This window comes from Ambystoma mexicanum, chromosome 14 (assembly GCF_040938575.1).
Source record: "Ambystoma mexicanum isolate Mex_15411 chromosome 14, UKY_AmexF1_1, whole genome shotgun sequence".
In the NCBI taxonomy this organism is placed as follows: Eukaryota; Metazoa; Chordata; class Amphibia; order Caudata; family Ambystomatidae; genus Ambystoma; species Ambystoma mexicanum.
This window is the reverse complement of record NC_090940.1, coordinates 409401224-409424743: the sequence shown is the minus strand read 5'-3', so window position 1 is coordinate 409424743 and position 23520 is coordinate 409401224.

Sequence of the window (23520 nt, the reverse complement as noted above, 5' to 3'; positions counted from 1 at the left end):
GGCCAGGCTTATCTTCATTATAATCTTCAGATCATATTCAAAACACACCTCTTCTTGTTATCCGTTGTAGTTGGTCATGACGTCAGCACATAAATAAACATTGGTATTGAAAACATAATTAATTAATAGTAATAACTCGCCTAAGGCCTTTAACTTTAAGTATGATTGCACATGGTCCTGCTGATGTATTTTAGCAAACAGAGTAAGGTCGGCATTAACAGGATTTTATTTGAGATTCTAGATTGCGATCTCCAGTCCACAGACTCCTGGCTCCTGAAAAAGACCTTCTAATTTATGTGGCCACAGACAGCCTCTGAAGACCTAGAAAAACACTTAACCATTGGACTGTGGCCTCGGGCCTCATGTTTATTACCACCAAACAAATTAGTAACCCCCTCTAAAGATGTTACTACAAAGGGCAAGATAACATCTATTCCCTTGCGGGGACTGTAAACCTTGTTGTGTTTTTATGAACTTCTTACTAGGTAACTCATTCTCTTTTCCATCAAGCATGTACGTGCTACTTAGAATGCATGAGTAACAGCTAACTGTGGAGAAAAGCACCCTATTGTGTTGATTTGTGGTTGTGTTGCATTTGCAATTTTAATACTGTGGGCCTCATTACGAGGTGGGCGGTAAGGGATTACCGGCACCGGTAAGGGCACCGGTGCAGGTAATCTCTTACTGCCCTACAACGAGTTCCCTTTGCGGGTCCTCCCTTAACGTCTGGTTTTTCCAGGCGTTAAGGACGGGACCCGCAAAGGGACTCTGGAGCTAATAACGGTACCGCAATTTGCAGTACCATTATTAGCGCCTTCCCCATACCCATTGAACCCTATGGGGGCTCAAATGGGAATGGGGAAGGGCCCTGGTGAATGGGGTATTACCGGTCCCGCCAACCTTGGAATGGACCGGTAATTGCTCCATTCACCAGGGCGGAGTCGGAACGAGTTTGGAGGCAGCCATGGTGCTTATAGCGCCATGGCTACCTCCAACCTCGTAATGAGGCCCTGTACCTTTCTATGTGCGTGAAGATCTAATATGTACACATTCTTAATGATTGTAACACTAAAAGTAACTTATAATTAACTCTATTCGATTTATATGGATTGGCAACACTACCAGTTTTCTGCCATCCCCCTTCATCAATATGGTGTGCGCAACATGAATCCCTCATAATAAAGGGGACCCTCCTTGACCAGCCCAACATTCCCCCTTTAGTTAATACTTGAACTAACAAATCATAATCATCTTCTTGGGAAACATCTCTGCAACCATCTCTCACCCCGGTCTCAATATGGGCATACTCCTGCGCTGAATCAACCCAACTCGCACCCCCTCCCACCATTTCCATAATCTACCCGCTACCACTTTGGTGGAGGAAACAAAACAGCTTCAGTTTGAGTACCAATGTGGGATGAAGCAGTGGTAGCCCTATCCTTGGACAGGGTTACGGTCATCATGGCCGCACCTCGGCCTGTTTTTAACCTGTTTTAACCTGTTTTAACCTGTTTTTAACCTGTTTTGCTGTAGCATATCTGAAAATGCCTATTTATGCACATTACTAGCAAATTCGAATCTAGCCTATGCCTGCTTTGCGGTAGCATATCTGAAATTGCCTATTTTTGCCCATTACTAGCAAACTCGAATCAAGCCTATGCCTGCTTTGCTGTAGCATAACTGAAATTGCCTACTTTTGCCCGATATTAGCAAATTCAAATCTAGCCTATGCCGGCTTTGCTGTAGCATAACTGAAATTGTCTACTTTTGCCCGATATTAGCAAATTCAAATCTAGCCTATGCCGGCTTTGCTGTAGCATAACTGAAATTGTCTACTTTTGCACAATATTAGCAGATTCTAATCTAGCCTATTCCTGCCTTGCTGTAGCATAACTGAAATTGCCTACTTTTGCCCAATATTAGCAAATCCGAATCTAGCCTATGCCTGCTTTGCTGTAGCATAACTGAAATTGCCTACTTTTGCACAAGATTAGCAAATTCGAATCTAGCCTATGCCTGCTTTGCTGTAGCATAACTGAAATTGCCTATTTTTGCACATTACTAGCAAACTCGAATCTAGCCTATGCCTGCTTTGCTGTAGCATAACTGAAATTGCCTACTTTTGCACAATATTAGCAAATTCGAATCTAGCCTATGCCTGCTTTGCTGTAGCATAACTGAAATTGCCTATTTCTGCACAATATTAATATTTTCGCTATGCCTGCATTGCTCAACCAAATTGAATCTACACACCCTCTCTCCTTATTACCAAAACTGAAACTGGCTATCTATACCCAGCCCTGCCAATTCACAGCTCCAGCCAAACCTGCTCGCGCCCACACTCCTGCAACTGTCTACTGCGCCCAACCCATAGCCAACTAACCCTGCCCCAGCCCAGCAGCCCAGCCAAGACCGCTCTCCTAACTATGCTCCCTTTACTCATCCTCACCATGTTCCCTTTTTGTGTCATGAACAACAATACACTATGTAGCAGCAATAGCTACATCCCTTACTATAATCTACTAGCTAAACTCGGCTGCCCAAGACACCACCCCATCCCCTGCCCCACACCCTTCCTGCCCACCACACCACCTTTCCCACATACTGTTCACCAACACCACTCTACTAAAATCAGCGCCACACCAGTTAACACCCTACCCAACACCACTAACCCCACTAAAGATGACTACACTGTTACCAACCCCAACCTTCCTAACCCACCAGGATACCGCCCCACAACCAACCCCACCTTCCCTGACCGCAACAACAGACTGGGTACTAGACTCCACATCACATATAGCAAACTGCATACAACACCTATGACCAAGGCCACCATCAAGAATAGCACTATTGCCACCAACACGGCATCTCTAAAAGTGGCACTACTCAATGTCAGATCCTAGTTGCTCACCCCGCCGAAATTGCTGACATCATCCTCTCAGCAGATCTTGACTTCCTTGCTACTACAGAAACATGGCTTTATGAAGCAGCAGGACCCTACCTAACTCTTGCCATTCCCGACAATTACTATATCCTCAGAGCTCACAGACCCAATGCTCGCGGAGGAGGTGTAGCAGTCATATTCAAATCATCACTCGACATCAGATCTATCACTTCCCTCCCACTAAAATCATGCGAGCACCTCACCATTAAAATACAAACCACCCCCAAGAGCACAATTACTCTGCATCTAATATACAGACCCCCAGGTCCCATAGGTACCTTCGAGGAAGACATTACCTCCCTCATAGCCAAGAACTCTAAGCCCCATTCCCAAAATATCATTCTAGGAGACTTTAATCTAGGGTACAACGACCCTAAAGACACTCCTGCCGCCTCCCTGGCTAACGCCCTATCAGAGCATGACTTCTCAAATTATTACTCTACCCACCCACCAGAAAGGCAGAACCATCGACTGGGCCGCGGCACATAACTGTAATATCACCTGCAAAGCACCACAACCTCTGGTTTGGACTGACCATTCCCTCATACTATTTGACATTAACCTTAACAACCCTAACCCCAAGCAGCGCCCCCACGTACCAGCCTGTATGTCTAGAAACAAGCGCAACATCACTGCAGAGACCCTTACACCTCTGATTCTCCCCCTCCTAAACACGCTCCCAGCCACTGCTGATCTCAACCTTCTAGTCGACACCTACAATGACGCCATGACTAATGCAATTGACGCCGTGGCCCCACTAAAGTTACGCAAAGGTAAACCTAAAGCTCATCTGAACTTTTGGTACACACCTGAACTTAAAATACTCAGAAAAAATAAAGCTAAGATGGAAACCTTATGGAGAACAAGTGCCTCAGTAGAAAATAAAACCAATTTCATGACCATCTCCTCCCTTTACAAGAAAGAGATAATCCACACCAAAAAGGAAGCTTATAATGTTATAATAAACAATGCCCAATCCTCTGCTAAAGAACTCTTTACCATTCTGAAGGAATTAGAAAACCCCAACCCACCGACCTACACTTGTGTGAAAGACAAGCCCTGGTGCACTAGCATCCAAAATGCCTTGGCCAACAAAATCACGGGTCTTCAAACCAAAATCGAATCTAAACGTCTGCAACTCTACTACAGTAATGACTCCACACCTAGCACATCCACCCCGCCCAATACCGCATCCAGTTTCACATTCAAAATGGTCACTATACCCGAAGTCCAAAAAATTATAGCTTCCCTCAAACCCTCTAATTGCAAAGGGGATAGTTGCCCTGCCCAGATCATCAAAGATGCTGCGAGAGACCTAGCCCCTTTCATCTCCAAACTTATAAACCTATCCTTCTCGACCAATTCTGTACCTAACAACCTTAAACAGTCATGGGTTCTCCCTCTGCTAAAAAAAACAAACCCTCGACCCTGCCATTCCCACCAATTACAGGCCTATCACCACGGTCCCCTTCCTGCTAAAAATCCTTGACAGAGTTGCCTACCTGCAAATTCCAGATTACTTAGAGTCCAATCAATTGCTTGGCCTCCGTCAATCTGGCTTTCGTCCGCAACATGGAACAGAAACTGCCCTTGTTGTCCTCAAAAGTCAGATTGACGACATCAAGGACAAAAGCAAAGCAGCTATCCTACTCCTCCTACACCTCTCAGCAGCTTTCGACCTGGTTGACCATAAAATACTCTGTAACCACCTCTCATCTGCAGCCCACTTCGCCCCCTCTGCTGTCATGTGGATACAATCCTTCCTAGCCAACAGAACCATGAGGGTCTTTTCATCTGCGGCTGTAGCAGACCCCATCCCCATTACCTGCGGTGTCCCACAAGGCTCTTGTGTCTCCCCTACCCTTTACAACATCTTTACAATGCCTCTCTTTGATAAATTGGACCATCTGGGTGTCACCTACACTAACTACGCAGATGACACCCAGATACTCCTCACCAACTCTGGCAACTACAAGATCGACGGCACTAGGATTAATGAAAACCTCTCTATCATTCAGGCATGGATGGCCACGCATGGCCTCTGCTTGATGATGAGAAGACCGAGCTCCTCCTAGTCGGATCTCCCAACAACCTACAGAAACTCTGCCCTGACTACTCCAATTTCATCATCGATGGCAACATCATCCCAGTCGTTAAAAACGTGAAAACTTTAGACTTTTACCTTGACGCCAATACCAATCTATCCAAACAAGTCAACATGACCACCTCAGCCACCGCCTACACTGGGAAACTTATTAGGGCCTGCAGACCTTTTCTATCCACGAATAGCAGCCTCACACTGGCCAGGGCTCTCATTCAATCGAAGCTTGACTACTGCAATAGCCTCTACCTAGGTGCCAACCAAGCTATAATCAATAAACTTCAGGTTCTCCAAAACAATGCGCTGCGAGCAGCACTAAACATCCCCAGGCGAGAGCACATCTCCCACACAAGAATATCTTGCAAATGGCTATCCATTCAGCAAAAAATGGACTTAAACACCCTCTGCCTTACCTACAAAACCCTAAACCACCTAGCCCCCATCTCACCAACAAACTCACTCTGAAACCTAGTACTAGAATCACTAGATCCTCCAATACTCTCTGCCTCACTGTACCTAGATTCACCACCAAAAGAGGTGGTGGCTCGAGTTTCTCGGTCCTTGCCCCTCAACTTTGGAACACCCTGCCGCTGAACATCAAAATGACCAAGTCCTTCCAACTGTTCAGGAAATTAGTCATTAGCTGGCTACTAGACAAAACCAATCCCAAGATAGACTAAGCAAAGTTCTAATTGTATATATTGTATATACTATACATATGTTTAATCCGCGTGTTCTAACTACCACTGCTTGTATATATTGTATAATGTATATTACTTCGACAATTGCATAACTGCATAATTTATATATATATCGTATTTCTGTAACCTGTAATTTAAGCGCCCTTTTACTCCTGGGTCTGGTGCGCTATATAAAATAAATAAACAAACAAACAAAACAAAACAAACAAACCTGTTGGTACCTGGGCAGAGCAACAACCAGGATGAATTAGCAGGAACAAAAAAGAATAAGACTAAAAAAGGCATCAGAACCTTCACACCAAGGCTCAGCCAGGAAGCTATCTGTGAAAATAAAGAGTCCATCCATGAGCCGTCGGTGATCCCCGCCTCAGTTTCCATGATCACTTTCAGTTTATGCAGAGCAGCAATAGTTTTAGTGAGTGTGCAATTTTCGGTGTCATTGTGAGGCACAAATGTACAGCAGGTACTCCCGGATTTCCAGCATCCTCTGCCCTCCACTGCTCTCAAGAGTTCGAGTATGTACTGGGTTTGCAAAGTTAGGAGCCTCAGGCCCTTAATTTTTCCTTATTGTCACTAAATGCTTTCTCGGAAGTGTTCACAAATAGCAAGAGTTCATTCCTGGTCACCTGGAGCCATTTGGCATTTGGCGCTGCTTGGACGCGAGGTGCCAGGAGGGAGGTAAAAAAGGTTTTGGTTTGGATAAACAGTCAATATCAATCAGGAATGTCTGCTAAGGCCTGTGATGATGCTGCTCGGAGGTAGTTGGACCTTTTCCTTCTTTGTCATAGTCTGTGATTTTGGCAATGAAACATAGTCTTTGATTCGTCTATATACGGTAGTGAAGAGGATGCAAGGGGCACAGAGGATGAAGGGGGCACAGATGTAATTTAGGGCATTAGATGGGCCAAAATCAGGTGCTCTTCAGGGATCACAAGGATGGTCACATGACAGGTAGAGAGGCTGCACTCACCCTGCCAGGCTGGAGGCAATTGCATGTATGCACTCTGTCCACAGATACAAATGTTTGCCGAAAGGGGCAGCCATACCTCCAACAAATCTGTAATGCGTAGAGTGTTACTGCAGTTCCCATTTGTGCCAATGGGCACTGTGCCATCACCCTTTAAGCGTAGAGAGAATCGGGTACGTGTCTCTATCTTAATAGGTTTTTCGGGTTCTTTAAGCCACGTCAGATACTGCAAAGGGTTTCTCCATAATGTCCCACACTCTTTGTTTATTTGTGCCACCCCTTCTTCTGACTATCCCTTCATTCATCCAGGTCTGCAACTCTTCACCCCTTGTTCCCATCAATTTTTAGAAAAAATAGCTCTTTCCAAGATCAATTGGACACAGGATATTTGTGTGCTCTGCCCATTTGGCCATTTAACAACTATCGTCACATGGTAATTGAAAGCCCTTTAAACTGCCCTTGAACTCTGCACAGGGTTAGGTGCACTAGAGATAACATATCTGCTACCTCTATCTCACTTGGGATAAACACTCCAGGAACGCTAGAAGCATGGGGATGAGAGAGCAGATATAGCAATATCCTGCGGATCTCTCTCCCCCCTCCTCATATGGCCATATCAAACGTTGTCAGCTTCGAAAGAGGGAAAAGAAATGTTGCTAACAAGTTCTTTCGATTTTGATACATTAAATCAGATAATGAATGCACATTCATTATGGGATTTAATGTATCATTATCGAAAAAATTGTTATCAACTTTTCTTTTTCCTCTTAACATGTTCTCCTCAGACTTCATAAGATTAGACAATTGTGATGTGTTTCCAGTTTTACTGTTTGTCATCTTCAGACAATGTTAAACATTCCTTTTCTTATAGAAAAAATATTTAAACTTCAGATCTCCATTCACACCGCCTTTTAACTGAAACTAACAGTGAATATCTAGGGCATACTTGACTTATATGCCTGTGCCTGCTCCTATGCAGGTGGGGGGCTGCCGGTATCCCTATGAATATCTTTCAGGTGGATCCAACTCTTATTAACCTCCACCTTCACGGCAGTCAGAGTCGCATAGATCACTGTATGTGGCCCATGGAAAAGCTGCTTGTTCCGGCAATGCAGGAAGGTGCAAATGTAGCATCTGTCCCCAGAAGAAGCTGTATTTTGTGCTTATTCTCGGTAGTTACGTCCCTTTCTCCTCTTGTTTGTTGGTGAGAAGACACAACCTGTGATGATATAATCTTAACACTTTTCGTTAATGCTGTAAGTTACTCTTTAAACTCCTCTCCTAAGATAGCTGCGGTCTCATGTGCATCTGATGTACTACGTGTAGGCGAGAAAGGTGTATGTAGCCTGCACCCAGTCATGAATTTCTGAGGGCTCAAATGTGGCCCTTCCCTGGCTGATTTTGTATGTAAAATAAAGCTAGTGGAAGGCAAACAAACCATGAGTTATTTAACTCTGCACACAAATTGGCTAACTGGGCCTTAAGGACCCCATTAAGCCTCTCCACAAGACCGTTGGCCTGCAGGTGGTACACCAAGCACAACCAATGCTTTATTCCTAGCAGTGAACTGATTTCTGCGAACAAAGCATTAAAAGAAGTGGGCTCTGTTGTTGGATTTTAGAACTACACAAATTCCCCACCTCTGAAATACATCTATCAACAGAAATCTCATTACCGATTTAGCATCAGGGTGTATGCAGGCCCCATCCTCAAACCACCGGGAGAATAGGCAAGCCACAACAATAAGACATCTGAAATTACTACACTTCATTATCAAGTCCACAAAATGGATATGGAGCTCCTTAATTGGACCAGAGGGCCTCAGCAAGATCCCCCTTACTGACCTCATGGTATTTCTGGGATTGAACCCCTTGCACACTACACAATTTCCTATAGATCTACTCTCCTGTTCTTGTAAGTTAGGGATAGATCAATCCTCCAGGACCTCTGCAGTGATTTTTCATTGAGAAGTATGTTACAGGTAACTTAGTTGCTCTAGAACTAAAAGCAGCAGCTCTACAGGCATTACTACCTTCCCCGTCCCTTCCTGTCTCCAAGGCAAATCTGTGGGTGAGAGAACACATCCTCTCCTTTTCCAGAGCTCTTGTTCTTCACTGGGGGCTTCCCTTGTATTTCTATTATCTGGAGCACCTGGACTGCGGTGTACAGGAATGGTAACTCTACTTGTTGGGACAAGTTTTCTTTATTCTGGGAATCTGTGAAAGGGAAATATGCTGCTTCCTTCACTGCCTTGTCTGTGGCATTTTCAAGAGCTATTGTATTAGTGTGGTCTGTATGAACAGCACACTTCACTAGACCTATCTCTTCTGCAAAGTTAATGCTTCAATCAATTGGGATAGCAGCACAGCGTGCTGGATAGGGGACCTGGCAGACCTCCTACATCCTCTTCTCTGCCATCTTGATAACCTGGAATGGACGGTGGAGCTGATGTACGCGCAGTCAAAATAAACAGTAACTTCCTTCCCCTTGAGCATTTCTAGCACCTCTGTAAGTGCCACCAGTTCCGCTGCTTGTGCAGAGTAATGAGAAGCCAACCGTTTCTTCAGTTTGACCAGGTAATCCCCATCTACAAGACCCACAGCAGCTGCACCTGTATACCTCTCACCCGTCTCTTGGTTGATGATTGAAGACCCATGAACAAAAATCACCTCACCCCACTTCAGGGCATACTCTTTCATATTCACCCTCTCTTCCTCTTCTCCCTCATACGTGGTGCAATCGTGAACAATATCCTTAGGCTGTACCGGCTCTGCTACAAATGTCATGGGATTTACTAGGTGATATTGCACGGGATGAATTGATGAATTTTATAAGATGACCTCATACCCTCACACTCTCGCAGTTGTCAATGTGGATTTAGATTTTTCTAGAATCGCAAAGACTGCATGCTCATTTTACAATGTCACCGGGCCAACCGTAGTAATGGTTGAAGACTTTTGAATTGTAAAAACCGCTACTGCCAGTGCTTGATCACTAGGGAACTGTCCATGCATCACTGGGTCTAGGAGTCCACTGTAATATGCTAAATGTTTGCTGGCTCAGGACTGCTGTTACCTGCCCGTTTTGATGGGAAAACAGAAAGAATGACTTCCTGTAATTTGGTGTTGCCAGGACAGGAGCATTGCCGATCGCAGTCCCCTTTTTCTCAGACCACTCTATCTGACTTTATGCCTTCTGTGCTTCCTTTGGACCCTGCAATAAGGGACTCAAATAACTAGAGTAATTGAAAAACCATGATCTACAATAGTCATAGAGCCCCAAAACCTGCTGCATTTCTTTCACTGTGACTGGCTGAGGTGTATTTTGTACTACAGTGGCTCTCTCTGGCATTACCTTCCTTTCTGTGTTATGACCACCAGCTGGGCCAAAACGCTCTGCCACGCACCACCATGTCTGGGATACCCTTTCAAGCACACACCATGTCTGGTACCAGGAAGGCTGAGAAAGGTGGAAGCTGGATTTCCTTATGGCGTGTCTGGCGCTCTATAAGGCCAGAAAACTGATTAGTTGTGGTGCCTGAAGGACCCTCCAAGATGGCCGCTCTGGAGGGCCATCCAGAACACCCCCAAGATGGCCGACAGCTTGGCCATTGAACCTTTGGTGGATTAGCCAGCTAGCACGGATGGGTTGGTGCCTATTTAAACCACACCCATGCGAGGATCCTTGCTTAGCATTGTCCTGCTCTTAGCAGCTTAACGCTTACCGCAGGATCGCTGCGGATCTGTAAAATAAGAAAACTTTGGTTACAGCGAGTCAGTCTAGGAAGACCCATACGTACTCCAGATACTTACCAAGTAGGGCTCAACCTCCTGCTCACTCCCAGTTCTATTTTCAGACCACCGGAACGTTGCTCATCCTTCCCGCCCCTACTCCGGTACGGACCTCTTCTGCCGCAGCCCTCGATGTTCCAAGCCGGGCCGGCACCGCACCTGAAAAACAAAGAGAGAGGTTATCCCATACAAAAGAAAGACCAGGAAGACAACTGTAGACACGTGCTCACGCACACGAGACAGCGGATACACTCACCATTGCAAGCAGCTCCCACTCATTCCCAGAGGGACATTCTAAGGCTGCATCTGGTCTGGGCTAGCAACCAGTGAAGTAACTGGTTGAAGAAAACACAACAAGCAGACAGCAAGCACAAGCAAATAAAGGGAGCACAGTAAGCACCAGCAGAAAGGAAAGCAAGTCAACACAAGCAGATAAAGGGAGTAAAGTAAGCTCCAGCAAAAAGGAAAGCAAGTCAGGACAAGCAGATAAATAAAGCAATAATCCAAGAAGAAAGAAGAATAGAACCTAAGTGCGGCCCGCGGTAGCAGGAAGGAGAGTAGCCATAGTGCAAACCAACAGATAAGTAAAGCCTCCATGGAAGGATCAGGGTAGGGGTGCAAGGAGTTTCTGGGGAAATGTACAGGGGGGCTTATATCTGGTTTACACTGCATAACATGCTATTTCTCTCCCTAGGGGGGAGTCCAGTAGCAGAGTGGCCCAAAACCAGTAGCACCCACAGCATTCTCAGATGCCAGGTAAGCATTACATCCTGTGGACAATATTACTTGTCCCAAGTAAATTACCTCTGTCTGACAGTATTGCAATTTCACTTTGTCGATTGCGTACCCCTTCTCCACGAGCAGGGTGAGGAGCGTTATTTAATCTCCTCGACACTGTTCCTCTTAAGTGCTGCAGATTAATAAATCATCCACATAGTGAGTAACGGAACTGGACACATGTAATTTCCCCAAATCCATCTAAACCACCCTGTTAAAAATACTTTGCAGTACCCCTGGTACAACCTTATATGTTCGAATCTCTGACCACAATACATAAATGCCGTGAGGTACTGAGAACCAGGGTTTAAGGGTAGAGAGAAAAATTCATTTTTTAAATCAATTACCTTGAAGTGGGTCAACCCAGTAGGGATGTTACAGAGAATGGTGGCAGGAATCGGTAGCACTAGAAATTCCACCTCAACAGCAATATTGAGGGGTGCAAATCACTCCAACTGGACCTCTACGCATTCCTGACAGGCTAGATAGTCGTATTGCATGGGGACACAGAAAGTTGTATTATGCCTTGCTTTAACAATGCCATAACGTTTCATAAATCCCTTTGTCTGCCTCCTTGGACTCGGGCTTCTGCTTAATCCGTGGTAATATGGCACCAGGCTTTAATGTTATCCTCACTGCTCCAACACTTTTTTGCAGCCTCATATCATGGGGATTGCTGGTCCACAAATGGTCTGGCATTTTTCCCAAATCCTCCTTTCAAAATATCAATGGGCCCATTATGAGTTTTCCGGTCTGAAAACAAGGGTGCCGGTAAACTCACCGGCACCCTTGTTTCTGGACTAGCAAACTACATGTCTGCCTGCCGTGGCCGCTGTGCCCGACAGGTCTGACCCTGCCGTGCGGTGCGGTCACAGTCGACAGACCATTCACAGAAGCACCGGCACCATTAGCAACAGTGCCGGTGCTTCCAAGTCCCCATTCCCATAGAATCCTATGGGACTCTATAACTATGGGGGCTTACATTTCACCCGCACCTGACTTCCCGGGCCGCCAGACTTGTAATAGCCCAGTGGCACCGTGAAATCAGGTGCCGGTAAAATATTACAAGTCCAGCAGCAATCTGCTGGTAGCACCGGCAGGGTTACTGCCAGACTTGTAATGAGGCCCAATGTCTTCTTAACGATCAGCATGGTCTGTGATACTTCCCTTTGATCCATTACTATTTGGCAAGGCATACCAATTTCAAAGACCATCTCTCCTGTGTGTTCAGTGTCTTCGAACAATTGTTCCTCCAACATGTCCCTTAGTGATGAGGTCAGACCGATGCACCTCCCTGTGCAGCCTTCCTGATCTGTGCCTGAGAGAACCACCCTGTTCTTCTTAATCACTACAGCCGCTGAGATAATTATAACAATGGCACCTGGTGTTACTACCGTTGGCATATCAGGCCGAAATAAAAACTCAAATGGTACCCGCTAGGTCTGATTTCTGATCCCCGGGACCCAGCTCAACAAAACCATCACCCCATAGAGAAACAATGCTGTATACACGGGAATCCCCCTACTTGCACTGGTGCTACAATAGGTCTGAAAACGTGCTGCTGCGCTGCTTCCCTTATCAGATACAATCCTTGGGTCGAGCATACAATACCTTCCTCTGTGAAAGCAATCGACATCTGCAACTTGCTCAGGATGTCCCTTCCCAAAGGATTTGCTGGGGTATCCATACAATACCACAAAGGGGCTGATACATTTTGATTACCCACCTTGATACAAAGACTTTTAGCATAAGGAACCGACAGGACAGCCCCAGAGAATCCCTGTGCCTCACCTCCCTTAATACAAGACTTTGTAGCTTCTGTGTGAACCATGAATAAAAACATTTAGTCACCTACCTGTACACCTATCCGGGGTTCCTCTTCCAGATCGGTGGTAATGGAAAGGACTGGACACATCAGAAATCCCTGTGTGCTGTCCTGTTCCTGGTACATATTAGCACCTGGGAGAGAAAAAGGATTTCCCCCGAAAAAACTTGTTACAGTGTAGTGCACAACTGTTCCTTGGGGTAAAGGATTCTTGTCCCATGTCTGCATTGATGCTTGTGCTGGCATGGTCGATGGGATCCCAAAGGTCTGTGCAGCCCCAGTTGCTGGGTTTTGTTCAACCCATGCAAGCTGCATTAGCACAGAACATGGGGCATATGGCAGGGTCAGGGCCTGCATATGTTGAGCTCCCATGTTAAAGTACTGTATTTGTATTTTGTTTACTTGTCTTGTGCAACCTGGCCTGTGGACATCTGGGTGTATATCTTGAATGTACATAGGTTACATAAATTACACATAGATGATAATTTCTTGGCGGGGCATAGGTTACAAAGGGTATGCAGTTTACAAAGGGTATGCAGTTTACAGGTTATCATACAGGTAATACAGGGTATCATACAGGTAATAGCAATTATGTGTGAGAAGTGGCTAGATCCTGGATAGGAAGGCTCAATTCTCAGTGTATTAGGGAGAGTGTTCCATAATTTGGCTGCAAGGACTGGGAAGCTAGACCTCCCTGCTTTTTGCAACTTAAATCTCGGTATCGGCAGAGAGTGAACTTGGGTAGATCTCAGCGGACGAGTAGTTGAGTGAACTGAGAAGCGGCTAGCTAGGTATTCAGGGGTGCAGTTCCCTTGGCATTTATATGTCAGAGCAAAAGTTTTCAGAGCTATTCTTTGGCCAACAGGGAGCCAATGGAGGCTCTGTCTTGTGTCAGATATGTGTAATTTCCTTGGAAGGTTGAGGGTAGCCCTGATCGCATTGTTCTCAGTTACCTGTAGTTTGTTGATGTTCCTTTGGCTGGTTCCAAGGTAGAGAGCATTGCAGTAGTCAATTTTAGACATTATCAGGGTTCTGGCAAGAATGATACAGTTTGTGGCAGTGCGAAAGTGTCTACATGCTGTTATAAATGTGCACGTATAAGCTGCCGCTGAGGCTACAGCATTGATTTGTCTGGTGAGTGATAAGATGGAATCAAGATAGATACCGAGGGTTTTTGTATCATTAGTCACTTTGGAGTTCCCGTCGATAATGGATGCCTTAAAGGCCGAGTCCAATTTTTTAAGACTAAAATGTGAGCCTAGGATAAGCACCTCAGTCTTTTTGTCATTCAAGCAAAGCCCATGGTGAGCCATCCAAGCCTGGATGACCGTATAGACATTGTTAAGAGCTTGTGAGTCGGCCACGTAGTCACCAGTGATAGGGATGAGTATCTGGGTTTCATCCGCGTAATTAGTGTAGGTGACACCCAGAGAATCAAGGATATTGTTTTCTTTTTTGATTAGAAGGATGACCCATGCATCCTTGAGGTTGTCAGGGACAGTCCCGGATTTGAATGAGGCATTCATGAAGAAGGTAATGAAGGGGGCGAGTTCGTGAGCGGCCTCTTTAATGACCGGAGCCGGGCAGGTATCAACTTGACAGTTAGAAGGTTTCATCATTTTTATTATATTTTCCTCTTCCCAAATGGATAGTGGAGAGAAATTGAATGGTTTGACAGAGTGTGCAGATGCAGAGATATTGTTAGTGAAGGAGTTGGACGTGGGGGTCGTTTGGTGTTGATTTTGGCCTGCAAGGTGGACATTTTCTCAAGGAGCACTTTCTGGATATTGGAACACCATATGGTGTCAGTGTTGCATTTGTCTGTCGGGACTATCGGAGCTCCAAGTTCTTTAAGGATCTTGAAGAGCTCTTTAGTGTTGGATTCTACCTGCAAGATACGCTTATTGTAAATATCTTTTTTTGCTAGAAATATCGCGTCTTTATAGATGGTTGATGCCGTAATCAACATTTTTTTGTTAAAGTCTGCTGGACGGCCTTTCCAATGTGCCTCTGCGTTTCTTTTGACTTTGCATAGATCTCTTAGTTGAGGATTAAACCATGAGTTAAGGTGGGCGCATGGTTTTGATTTGCACAGTTTAAGTGGGGCTATAGAGTTTAGTGCCTTCAGTATAGTTTGATTGTAAATGTCTGCCTAGACTGTAGGGTCAGAGCAAGACTTTGAGGTGTTGCTTAGAAGGGGAAGGATCATTGGGAGAAGTTTCTCCTTAGAGATGCCCTTCTTATTCTGGGTGTGGATAGAAGGTGCAATGTTGAATTTGGACTCTGGGGATTGGATTTGATAGTAAAAGTTATCATGTGGTGATCCGACCAAATCCATGGTGTGACAGATCCTAGATTAATAGTGCAGTTCAGGTCATTGAGTCAATCCAATGTTCTTCCTTTGATGTGAGTGGGCACTTGGATATGGTGGGTGAATCCTAGGTCTGATAGGGAGTTGGCTAAAACAAATGCTTTAAGGTCATTAGGATCTTGATAGCCCAGATTGAGATCACCAAGTAATATAATTTGGGAGTTAGGCTTGGTGTTGGCAGTTAAGAGGGATGATATATCCTTAGCAAAAGTGGATATGGGACCCGGTGGCCTGTAGATAAGGTACATTGTAGCTGTTTGATTGGGTGATCTCGGCAATTTGACTGTTAGTAGCTCAGTGGAGTCAATATGCAGGTTTGGGATTGGTCTAAGTTCAAGAGATCTTTTGAAGATAAAGGCTATGCCTCCACCTTGCGATTGAAGAAAGTCTCTGTCACATCTAATGATGGAGTAATTATCAGGTATTGCTAAGGATAAAGTGGGGCTGATGCTGCGTGTAACCAAGTTTCCGTAATGGCTAAGAAGTCCAGGTCTGCAGTTACAATAAAATCAGCGATGTCAAGCCTGTGTGCTGGGATCGATCTAGCATTGACAAGGGTGCCTTTGATCAGAGAGTCTTTTGCATGGTGCGAGTTATTGTCATGGGTCAAGGAATATTTAGGAGTTCTGGACAGAGTTGATGAACTTGAGTCTATAGGTACTGAAGTGTGGTGGCGAGGTTTGATAGAGGAGGAGGAGGGTGTGCGTGGCGATTTAGGGATGTGTCTTGAACCTAATCATAGGTTCCTAAGGTGGAGGGAACAGGGTTGGTTTGGCATGGGTTTGGTTGTGAAGTGTTCGATCCATAGGGCTGGGTTGTTCAAGTATTGATTAGTTACAGCCATACTGATTACAGGCTCAGTGATGGGTGAGTGTGTTGCCGATATGGATAGGAAAGGGGGAAAGCAGATCTGATAAGAACTAATATTCAGTATATACCATATGAGTATAATGGTAAAGAGCAGAAATGGAAGTGTGCAATAAGACTTATATGCATGGTACATTGTGGGGAGCAGTCCGTTCACCAACCTTCTACATGACCAACACTGAATCCCATAAAATCCTCGATAATTATTTCCTCTCGGCCCATTAAATGAGGGACCCATTCCTCTGAACCCGCCAAATGACGCACTTCCCTGTGGAAATGCTCTTCTGCCCCTCAGAAACCGCCTCAGTGCCTTGACCCGGGAACATACCCGTCCACCCAACCCGGCGTCATACTCGGTTCACTGTGTCCCTGTTGTCCTGGTTGCCCCGTTGTCCCTCCATAGAATTTGTAATTCCTGCCTGTGCTAAACAAATCTTTACCAATTTCATTTGAACAAGCTTAGACTTTTTGTGTCTACTCTACATTCTCCCTCTCTTTTTCCTGTCTTCTCTTGCAAAAATGCACAATGTGTGCCTGCATTTCTGAGCAACTCTTGGCCTCACCCCTACTATTATATCTAAATAGTGTTGGACTTCTTTCAAAAGTCCCTAATTCAGCATGGGGTGATTAATCAGCACTTTCTTGTCCCATGCTTCTCCCGTTTATGCCCGCCACATTTTCTGAATTAACTTGATGTGTGTGGCAGGATCTTCATCCAATTTCATCATCTTAGCTAAAATCAAATTGATATTGTGAGTATTGGGATACATAATCCTCAAGGCCCCCCTTACTGTTGTCCTAAGATTATTGAAAGATGCTCCATCATGGGTATTTGTATCCAACTGAACTGCCGGATACCCCCATCTCTTTCAAAGCTTGTCTGACCGCTCCCCCTTTAGGGCCATGAATAAGCTCTTCATGTCCCATATAGCCAACATGACACTGGCAGTATGTTTCTCCTATGCACACATTTACTTCCCCGCCCCTGCAGTGAACAAAGGGAGTGTCTTCATCAAGTTATTCCGGTGACCACGGGACATAAAACACCCTTCCCAGACCCTTCTGGAGCAACGTAAACTGAGTTATACCTGTGTTTACTGGGGGCTCCCCCATCTCTCCCCTACCACTTACTACAGCTATGTGAATACCGTGGAATGTCCTATGGTTCCATAGTGTGCTTTCTATAGCTGCTACTGGAGCAGAAGGTAGGGTGCCTACACCCTGCTCTCCTTGCTCTGCATCCATTCCTCTCCTACTTCATTGTCTACTCTGGCTACTACATCCCCTAACCCTTCTATAGGCACAGAAGCATAATCAGCACTACCATAGGGTACCATTTCCTGTCCTTCCTGCTCAGCCTCTTTACCCATGGCAGAAGCCCTGTTTTCTATGTCCACCTCAACCGTTCTGACAACCGAGTTTTGCAATCTAACAAGAACCTGCCCTTGTCTCCACCTTCCTCTTTCTACATCCCTTACCTGTCTTCTCACTTCCTTCCGCTCTTCATCACTCTAATGTGTATAACAGCATTACCTCTTCCTCCACTAGTCGCAGCGCTTCCTTAATCTTTTCCAGTTCTTGCGCATCTACTACTCTTTGCAGTCCATCCTCTGCTCTCGCAGAAACCTCTTCTTTCTCATTTTCAGTCCTTCCTCTGCTCTTCTACCTATCGGCCTCACTCTTGCTTGCTTCTCAACCCTTAATCTATCTGCTAACCTAACAGTTGGGGGAATTATCTGCTTCCCGCTCTATGTTTTCAACCTCTCTCCAGCCCTAACCATTGAAGGAGTTACCCTTCCACTTTCCTCAAAATCCCAGTTCTTAGAAATCATAACTGATGAAGCAGTTACCTGCGTCTGTCTTGCAACCACGGGAGTAGCTGATGGGGGAAATAGTGGTATGAACTTAGTGTCTATGTACCCCTCTGCGTGCGATAAAGGATAACACCCATAAGGATGTGGTGCAGAGAAAATTCCGGCCCGGTCCTTTTTCAGTCCTCCCACCACAATTTCAACATTATGGCCCTACCATTTTTTTTCATACATCCTCCATAATTCTAAAATGTTTAACCGCTTTTCTAACTTTGAGTACTTGTGCTTTGTAGTAAAATGGGGTATGCGGTTACTCCAATATCCCTGTATCATAGGATCTCTCCATAGGCCAAGAGTTTATCATTTTCCCCTTACTCTCCCACAACCATTCCATAGGATATTTTAAAATTGTCGCCTTACGGACGGGCAACACATTGCACAAATAATTCAACAGAGTCTCCATACTTCAATCCAAGTTATAAAAAAAATTGTTTCACAAAAACCTGATACCAAGCCGAAACCGTGGCACAACAAATGTTCACCCAAGAGGTCCCTTTTTACCCTTACCCAATTCCTTAGTTTCACTTTACACTCATTCACTGTGCTCGCCTATACCTCAATTTCCCCACTTCACTATTTACTCCAATTCTACTTCTCACTCATACACAGAAGACAGCATCTTATCAAAAACACTTGCTGGACAATATTTCCGAGATATCCAGACCACTCAAAGATAGAAGGGGCGCAATGCTTTCCACTACCGCAACGCCACTCTCACTCTCTTCATTACTAGTACGATTTTCTATAATACAAAACCGTCTTTTTGTGAGTAGAGGAAGTTTCCCTTCACTACTTCAACTAACCAAGAAAATCAAGGTGAGGGACTCCGACCACTTGCAAATACAAAAGAATGACAAGGACTACTTCAGAAAGGTATCTACGGCTGGACTTACCCTAAGATACCACCCCACCTTAAGGTGAGGGCTCCGGGTAACAAGACAAGCAAACAAAAGCTATCAGGACAAGCTTCATACTGGGCATGCAGGGTAAGGTACCTCTCAGACCTCTAAAATAAAGAAAATATGTAAAGAATATATACAAAGGACTTACAACATCGAACAGGCCAACCACTCTATCAAAAAACATCCAATTTTCCAAACCTTGCCACCTCAACTAATTTCACACCCATGCTCTAAGTCTACCCTTACCCCCAAAAAGAAAACACACAAAAAACTATTGAATTCAATGAAACAACCACTTGTTATCCCTATTTCCCCCTTGCTTTACATCCCCCAAAAATGTGTAAGAAGGGTGACACTTTAGAAACAGTCAGGCATGTATTGACAGGTTGTATGTTGATGCAAAATCTGTATTATTCCCACTATGGTCGATATGTACATGATTGGTCCTATATTTAATCTGACCATTTCTGGCACTATTGCTTGAATACTTACACTGAATCTTTTCTGATGGCGCTATATAGAGTCTGGAATAAGGTAGCCGAAGCCCTATGTTTGCCATAAGTGTCGTCATTCATGTATGTGTTAAGCATGGGCCAATCAAGTAAATTGTGCTCTCCACACAGTTTATATTATGAATTAATCATACATGTATGTACGAAGGCATGTAATTTATGGAATGCATTACATCGTATTATGTGTATTTTTGTATTTTTTATCATTATTGATTACATAGTTGTATAAGTTCTGTGAACTATAAACAACTAAATAAAAAATAGAAAAAATTATATCTTCATTAAAACACAGGTACTTTATGGGAGGCTTTTAAGGTTGTGATGCGGGGGATCGCCATTGCTAAGTCAAAGGGACTACTGGGGGGAGTTCTAGCTGAACTACAAAAAGCTGAGATCGAGCTGGAAAGAGAATTGGGAAGAGGCGGGGCTGATGCGGAGGCAGTAGGCAAATTGCAGCAGCAGTGTGCGGAATACTGGGACAGGCTCTGTAATTTAAATTATAAAGAGCACATAGAAAGGCAGCATGCAGGAGGGGACAAAACGGGCCGGCTTCTAGCGTGGTTGTAAAAGAGCGAAACCCCTAGATCCCCGATTCGGATTATAACCAATGAAGAGGGCGAGACGGTAGACACCCAAGAAGGTGTAAATAGGGCATTTGCAGAATATTATAAGGCATTATATGAGGATGAAGTGGAGAGTAGTCAAGAGGAGATAGACGAAGTACTGGAGGATATAGGCCTGCCCAAGATCAGTAACAAGGAGAGAGAGGAGCTGGATGCACCAATCACTTTGGAGGAATTGAGAGAGATTGTGAGGCAGTTACCCACCAGCAGGGCTCCGGGGGTAGACGGGTTCCCTAGCGAATGTTATAAGGTGTATGGGGAGGAGGTGCTCCCACCCATGCTAGCAATGCTCAACGAGGCGTATGAGGTGGGACGGTTGCCGGAGTCACTCAGAGAGGCGATCATAGTACCGCTCCCCAAGCCCAACAAACCGGGACAATGTTGCGGCTCCTACAGGCCATTGTCGATGTTGAACCAGGATAGTAAGATACTGATTGCTGTCCTGGCCAACATAATGCGGAGAGTAATTGGCAAACTAATTCACCCAGACGAAACGGGCTATGTCCCGAGCAGGAGCATCACTCACAACCATAGACGACTCCATCGAGTGGTCGAATGGGGGTGTAGTAATGACGATGAAATTGTGATCGTGGCACTGGACGCAGTTAAAGCGTTTGACTCTGTTAAGTGGCCGTGGCTGTTGGCGGCCCTGGGAAGGTACGGAATGGGGCCAGGCTCCATCAAATGGGTTAAGATGCTATACAGTGAACCGTTGGACAGAGTTCGCACGGGCACAGTGGTGTCTGAGAGATGGCGGCTGGGCAGAGGCACTAGGCAGGGGTGCCCCTGGTCCCCGATGCTATATATTTTGGCCCTAGAGCCATTAGCAATATACCTCAGGCAACAATACGACCCGATTGGTATTGAGGTAGGAGGGGAGTGTCACCTCATAGCCTTGTATGCGGATGATTTGTTACTATATCTGAAATACCCTGAAGAAAATCTTCGGTATGTCTTGGAGGTAATGGAGAGGTATGCCAGGCTGTCTGGTATACCGGTGAACCCCCAGAAATCCAGCATGTTCCCGCTGGGTAGGTATGTGGGAATTCCTGTAGAAAGGTTGCCGGTGCTACAGATTCCGTGGGCAGTTAGCTCTTTCCGCTACCTCGGAATAGGTGTGTATCACACGACAGAGGAAGCACACAAGCACAATACTGAAATGGCTGTTGGGAAAATTGAGAAATGCATGAGATTCTGGGAGAGGTTACCTTTAGCTATGATGGGCCGTAGTGCTATGCTCAAAATGGTGGTTTTGCCTAAGCTTTTACATTATTTCAACAATATTCCGCACATGATACCCAAGAAGTTTTTTGTTAAGCTGCACAGCATGTGCAGAGAATTTCTGTGGCGCGGTACCCGAAATAGAGTTGCATTGTGGAATCTGCAGAACTTCTACGAGAAAGGCGGTATTAAACTGCCCAATTTTGAGGCCTACTACGTAGCTGCGCAACTACAATATGTGGCTCAATGGCTCTCTGACGAAGAGACCCCCGAGCACAGGTTGTTTGGGGGGAACTGCACTCCTTTTTACTTGCGGAAATGATCTGGGTGGCTAGCTCGGACATGAGGGAGCGCCCTAGAATGCTGTTGTTGGAGTGGAACATGTGGCGCTGAGCCTGCCGGATGATGTGGGACCCGTTCCCGTATGTTCCGCAGATACCGTTGGTCGCACTGGCTGGGGGGACGTGCAGCTGAGAGTAAGCATTAGGACCTATTGGGAATCAGTGGGGCTAATCACGTTGGGAGATATTTGGCAAGACGGGACTATTTTGGAGCTGGGAGAACTAGAGGCCAATATGTCACATATCATAGGGTAACGCATGAGATTCGGAGTATGTGGCTTGAAGCCGTTTTAACGGAAGAACCGGATGCAACAGTTGGGTTAATATATGACGCATCGGAAGGTGGGCACGAGGTCTCCAGATTGTATGAGATGTTGATGACTAAGGGTGGGAAGGACCTGGCGCATTTGAGATTAGAATGGGAAACAGAGATGGGAGTCCCGATGGAAGATGGGACGTGGGAACGTGCTCTGGGATATCATAAGAAGGTGTTGAGGAATGCCAGGTTCAAACAAATACAGCTATATATAACGCAGAGGGCATACATGACCCCTCTGAGAATATCGAAGTTCCGAAATGTTGGGCGCCAGGCTTGCCCCAAGTGTGACGAGGAGAATGCTGAAATGATACACATGTTCTGGGCGTGCCCGGTTATTGAGTGCTACTGGGGTGAAGTGGCGCAGAAACTGGCAGGGAAGGGGATCACGCTCATAATAGACTCGGCCTGGGCCTGCTTGCTGGGAGGGTACCCTAGAGCGTGAAAACTTAAACATGTAGCGAAATTGAAAGATTTGGCATGTGTGCTCGCGAAACAACGGATTGCCATGGGGTGGAAGGAGTGTCATAAGCCGCGAGTGGAGGTCTGGTGGAAGGACCTACAAAAATGGGCGAAGGCTGAAACAGTGGTGTGGCAAGAGGCCAGTAGCAGGAGTGGGGAGGAGGAAATGGGCTCCTTCATGGCATGGAAATCATTGATAGCGGAAATGTTTGGGGCAGGATTGGCTCCAGCTGAATCTGAGGGCAGTGATACCCTGACACACGAGGTGGATACTGAATGTGAAGAATAGACAGGCTCATAAGGGGGGGGAATGGGAGTGCAGTGTTTATGTTGTAAAATGTATTTAATTAGGTTTGTTGTTTTGTTTTGTTGTGTGGTTTGAATTAAAATAAAAAAAAATAAAAATTAAAAATTAAAAAAAATCTTCATTAAAACACAATCCACTGGCATATTTAAGCATTTACTTTTCTGTGTCACCATATTATTTGTGATTATAATATATTGAACATAACTTAATGCTTCCCAGGACAAGCATTAAGGTTGTGTACTGTCGTCTCATATGGATACGTGTCCAAGTGCAGAATGTGTCTGCTGAAAGGAGAGCATGGGTCCAATTAAATCACGAGACCACTGGAAGTGCCAATGTGGAACAGAACTCTGAACATTTCATAGTGAGTCCTCTGTCATTTAATAGTAGCCCTACCTTCAATTACTTAAGAAATCCCATGTGCTTTATTGAAGCGTCACAGCAACTCATTTTTAGAATGGAAATGAGGGTCAGTTTTGAGCTACGAAACAAAATACTTTGAAAAATAAATGTGGTGCGAGAAAAGTGAAGGTTGGACAGGAGCTGTGAAATTGTACGGATCAGAAGGAGGAAACTGAAATTGGGAAAAGTAGGTGGCAATCCTGAAGAATCGAGGAGCGC